A 5,895-nucleotide genomic window follows, 5' to 3' on the forward strand; every position below is an offset into this window, starting at 1 on the left:
ATTCAAAAGACTGAAAACTTCCAGGAGATAGCTGCTTACATTGAAATGATTCATTAAATAAGACAGCAACCCCTCCTCCTCTCCTGCTCACCCTGGCCTCACTGATAAAACTGTAGTTAGGAGGGGTCGTCTCGATGAGAACAGCTCCACTGTTATTTTGGTCCAACCAAGTTTCAGTTAAAAACATAAAATCAAGGCTGTGCTCAGTGATTAAATCATTAATTAAAAATGTTTTCCCAGCTAAAGATCTAACGTTTAATAAAGCCAACTTAAGTGTTTTAGAGGCATTACTTGTCCCCTCGTGTTTGGGAGCAGTCTGTGGCACACAAGGTATGTTTACTATATTTAAAGATATTTTAGAGTGCAGCTCTCTGTGTTTTGACCAGGCCACATGTCTCCTTCTGTCACCTAAAAGTACAGAAATTTTAAAACCTTCTAGTAAAGTGATTGCTAATTGCTAAAGCCCCAGTCTTGCAGGCCTTAAGACCAATCAGTGTATATGCCAACTGGTTGGCAAGCGGTTGCTGGGGGATACCTTTAGTCAGTTGATGAAATTGGTCATGAAAAACCAACCTGTGGTTAAGTAGTTAATGAGTGTTAGCAGACAAGTTGGCATCTTCCATGCAAACAATAGGCAACTATTGCAATCAGCTCCCCACCGAAGCAATAACAAGGAGGTTTGTGGCCCACCGCCCTCTCAGTGACCAATTTCCTCTAGCATGTACCAGCAACCTCCTGCAATCATTTGCCAAACCCACCAGCAAATATACCTATGCAACATAAAAGTTGCCGGGGTGTTGCTGACCAGTCTGGTGTGTCTGAGGAGTAAGCTAACATTTCTTTTTGATTTTGGCCACTGATCAGAAGTACTGAGGCTATTTTGTTATTTTTTGAAGGAGAAATGTAGTAATGATATGAACATAAAATTGCTGACAGGTTGTATAATCAGATGGTTGTTTGCAGAAAACAAAGTGAGAGAAAAAGGTGATGCGTTCCTCACTTTTGGAAAATAAAAAAATCCATGACAGCATTTGATAATCCTACAGGGCAAGGATCTTAACTTCTTAAGCATACATGTGAGATGCTATCTAATTTAAATATAGGTATTAAAATGTGCAGTGTAAGAGCATTTGTATTCAGAAAATGGTGATGCTGGTGGAGGAAGCTGCCCAATCAGAAGGGTGCTTTAGCTTTACTGGCAATAAGATGTATGAGATAACCATCTCACATAGAATGACACTTATTTTCATTATGTACAGATCAGATGCACATGCTGGGTGTTCATTAGACTCTGGAGATCAGTAGATTTTATCCACAACAAAAAGCATCTCTGCCAAGGCAGCTCACTCTCTGGGCACTATTTACTTTTAAGAAAAATAGTATTATATTTAATATTTATATATCTATAATTTTTTTTTGTTCATTTTAAACATACTTTGTGTTGCAGTGGAAAAAAATACAAAGTGCAGACCTTTATTTTTTGCCCTGTTAAAATGGACAATTATACTTGACAAAAATTTGAGTATATTTATTTTTCATTATTTTTATTGATATGGATATAGTACATGTGTAGCATTCATTTCATTTTTCAGTATTTTTTATTTTTAGTAATAAACATGAAGTGAAAAAAGTTTTTTTTTTTTTTTAAATTATACTTATTTGGGGACATTGTAAATATATTCAAAATATATATTTACACCACTATAACCTGCTATTCCAAAGTACCTAACTATGTCATAATAAATTATTTAAATTCATTCTAAATAAATAACACACACACATGCAAATCCTTCCAAAAGAATAACCTCTACGTTGTAGCTATTCATAATTTAGCAGACAAAAACTACATTAATGTAGGATTAATATTCTTAGAGATTCCCAGAACCAAGAAAAGTTACTGTAGTGGATGAAATGTCAGTGAAAACAGATGTGGTAATTCACAGTGGCCTGCACAAGCAATAGGAGCAATGAGTGATTGAGTGGGACATGGGGAACTTCCACTGCAGCTATCGGTTGCCATCGACCTTTAGCTTATGGTTTCTTTTATTGCAATCAGTGGTGTACTAAAGCACTCTAAACCAAACTCTCCAGCATAGTAACAACAGCAAAATCTCTTACAAGCTTTAAATAGCCAGCGAGGCCTTTGTAGCATTTTTTGTATTGTCTTTACAAGAAAAGAAGAGGCGTATGTAGGAAAATGAATGATAGCTCTAATCCATTCAGATGTGCTTGTGAGCCACAATGTCAGATCTGTCGAACTAGCACACCTGAAAGAAATGCAGCCATTATCAGAGTAATTAGTAACACCTGTCATTGTATTCGAACTCTCCGCCTCAAGACAAGCCTGTAGTACTTAATTAAGCTCCAAGGCAACCCAAAGGTACCACTGTGTGGCACACTGGGGACTGAATACAGGTTTGAGCCAGTTTTGTTTCTCTGCTTCACTCATTCAAGCCTGTGAATAAACCTAACCAAGATTTTTTTCCCCCTTACACTTGAACAAATGATATTGTCCTATCAATAGACCATATTCACAACAGCCATTTTGTTTGACACATTGGGAAAAGCACAGCTGCATTCAGCTTTGGAGAGGTCCTGCTCTTGTGCATGCTGACTCTTTGTCACGGTTTAACTGGCACACTTTGTGGAACTCGCATCAACAATACACCTGTTCTCTCCTCGCTGTGCCAAAACGCCGGCCACGAAAAACATCTAGACGAATTACATCAGCATCCGAAAGTTAATTGTATAATTATGAGCTTTTAAGTTATAATAAGTAATAATAAGTACAGTGTCACGGTTCTGGACTTTTTGTGTTGCTTGGGAACGTTGGATTCTTGGCTATTGTCTTTTATGATTCCTCTTTTGTTTTCTTTGTTATAGTTTTGTGAGGTTTAGCAATATTTAGTCTCTGTGTTCACTGTGCGTTCCTCCCGCCGTCTTGTTTTTGTTTTCTTCTTATTTTTGTCTGATCCTATTTCTCTGCCTCTGGTATGAATCTTCTTGTCTCTGTGTTTGACATTTCGGTTGTTTTGTATTTTATTTTATAGTCCAGTTTCTTTTATGTCCTACATCGTTCTTTGAGAATGATTTCATCCAGCAAGAGTCAGAAACCTCCAGGAACCACAGGCAGCCGGTTGCGGAATAATGTGAGCAATGGCATCATGTGAGAAAGCTCAATGTAACCCAGTTCCTAAAATAATCTCAAACAGAAAGAGAAGAAAAATTAAAACATTTAATGTTCATTGTTCTGTTCTTACTGTCCCTGTTAATGAAAGTGAAATGAGATCAAAATATTTATTTAAACATAGAAGGGATGCAGATTATATATGATATGCTCTGGTCAAACAAGGGTTAAGTTTTCTCAGAGGGTTGATGAGCTCTGATGAGAGCCAATTGTTTTACCCCACTCCTCACATGTCAGCCAATCGGTGAAGCTCTAGGCAGCTCTTGTCCCTCCTTAGTACCAGCTCCCAAGTTTTCAGTCTCTTGCTTCTACAGCCGAACAGAGCAGACGGACTAAAACTTTTGTTATCGGTAAGCTGGAGAAATTAACCTCTAACGAGTTAAAAAAAAAACCCATCTAAACTGATATTTTTCACAAATTATGTATTTGCACTTTTGTTGTCAAGGGCAGAGCGAAACCGGAGGGTTTACTGAGCTGTGGCTCCATGTAAATGCTGAGCATCCACTCGACGGCGGTAAGCTAAATGTGGCTAATCAGACACGTGATGTGCGGAGTGTGGGTACAGTTGTTCGATGTCTCTGAAACGCTGTTGTTATGCTAGTTAGATCGTTAACTAAGTCATTAACATGTGAAAAGCTGTAAATGGTTAAAGCAGCTAAAAATAACTTTATGAGAGATAATTGTAATCAGACTTTATCCTGCTTCCTGTTTAAATTTTGATGTCAATCAGTTGTTTTACAATACTCAGTATTGAACACTTGGAGGTAATTTTTAGTGTATTTCCACTTGTACTGGTAGGCCTATGGTACAAGCGGGATTAAGCACGTCTATTTTAATACTCCTATTTGTGGACTGAGTCCTTGTGTTTACGTGTTATTGAAATTGATTATTTGCACTTTGTTCAATTTCTGATAAGCATTTGCATATTATTCCATTTCTTAAAAGGGGTAATATACTTATTTATTTGTGATTAGATATATATGTACAGTGAGTTATTTTGATGGATGTAATTAATGTTTACAATGAAAGTGAATTATATGGTGACTATAATTCCTGCATGTTTGCAACCTTGTAGATAATCTTTAATGTTACTGCAGGTTACAAATAAGTATTGAACCTTGATACTGTGAAATTTTGGATATTGATACTTTAACCTTTGAAACTTGATATTTTAATGTTGTACAACATGACTGAACTGATGATGATTGAATTGATGATAGCTGATCTGAATAGTAGTTACTGCACTGTGACACTACTTTAGTTTAATTTGTGAGAGTTATCCTTAAAGGGCACGTGACATATATTTGGCCATTGTTTATAGGTCAGGTTTTTATATGGGACGAATCCAAAGACCAGGTCAGCGATTCCAGAACCCAGAGTGTTCCAGTGTTCACTGGATGGCGAGCCAACCCAAGATCCTAGGAGACGATATACATGTACATGCACACTCATTTGCACATTGATGGACTACAATCCTCTACTGTACAAGTAGTACGGTAGGACAGACAATCACACACACACTCCTTGTCAGACGAATTCTATGGGCCCCACCGGTACCATTTGGACTTAAAAAAGACTAATTCTTTTACTTGTGCACAATTTTATTTAATTCTATTTTTTTTTTGCTACTTTGGGGGAAATTTTTATACTTGACATTCTGTTAAAACCTGTTGTAATACTGTGTTGTTTACAAATTTCTTTTACAAGGCTTAACATCACTAAAGTACTTTTAAAGCCACATAACTGTGTTTGTCTGGTTTCTCTGCCATTCGTGTACCAGAGCTCTAAGAGTCGTTCTCAGTCTTCTGACACTAGCCCAAATTGCTTATTACTTTGGTAATTATCCATCGGTACTTTATGTAACTCCACGTAAGTGCTACAAAAGTGGCGAGCCAGCCAGGAGCTCTTTGGTGCATGAATATCAGCAGTGAAACCTCCTTAAAGTGTGCATTGTCATTGAAACATCTTTTGCTATTGCCACAAGATGGATTTTGTATTGAGCTCAGGTATCAAAGTCCCCAATGCAGTAATTGTTAGTGGTACACTCAATTCATTGGATGATGAAGGGGTTCTTGACTTTTTGAAGCAGTATGGTACCTTTAGAGCCGTCCCAGTTGTAGATCCAAACTCAGAATTTTTCAAAAACCTGATCGTCGAGTACCGAAGTGGTAACGCCATTGATGCCTTAACTGATCTTTTGCCATACACATATGAAGTTGAAGGGAAGCCCGGTGTAAAATACCATGTAAGAGCTCTCTCCAGCGTTTACACTGCCAAGGTGGGTGGCAGTGCTACTAAGTCCTACTTAGATGAAATAAAGCAGGTGGCAAAACTGAGTGGCAAAAGTTTTGAAGAGGTACTGAAGTCGATGATGACAGAGATCAGTGAAATCATTGGGAGTTCAGAGACCGATGATGAATGTATGCTCTCCTCCATGCAAGTTGATGATCCAGACAGGGAGAACCAGCTTCACCCCTCTCTTGAAACTTCTGAGATTGCACGCCAGCAGTTTTCTGAAGATCCACCCCAGGTAGGATTGATTCAAGGTGGTGCGGAGCCACACCTACCTGTTGATTTCAAAAAGAGCCCATTTAGTGCGGCAAACAGTTTCAACCCACCTGAAATTCAGAAAGTCATTGTGGAACACATCGTGAAGAAAGATGACTTGATTGCACATTCATATTCTCCAATGAGACTCCGGTCATTCT

General features: G+C 38.0%; 1 long non-coding RNA gene across 1 annotated transcript; it reads left to right on the plus strand.

Annotated features, from left to right (window-relative positions):
* Positions 1 to 217: 217 nt before the first annotated feature.
* LOC146667831 (uncharacterized) lies at positions 218 to 5,119 on the plus strand. The gene is made up of 3 exons (XR_014912099.1): positions 218 to 3,537; positions 3,633 to 3,701; positions 4,509 to 5,119. It is a non-coding gene; the product is annotated as an uncharacterized LOC146667831 (long non-coding RNA).
* The last annotated feature ends 776 nt before the right edge of the window (positions 5,120 to 5,895 follow it).

The sequence above is a fragment of the Rhamphochromis longiceps genome, linkage group LG6 (assembly GCF_057381845.1).
Source record: "Rhamphochromis longiceps isolate RC_006_pf linkage group LG6, R_longiceps_female_GT1.1, whole genome shotgun sequence".
NCBI classification, from domain to species: Eukaryota; Metazoa; Chordata; class Actinopteri; order Cichliformes; family Cichlidae; genus Rhamphochromis; species Rhamphochromis longiceps.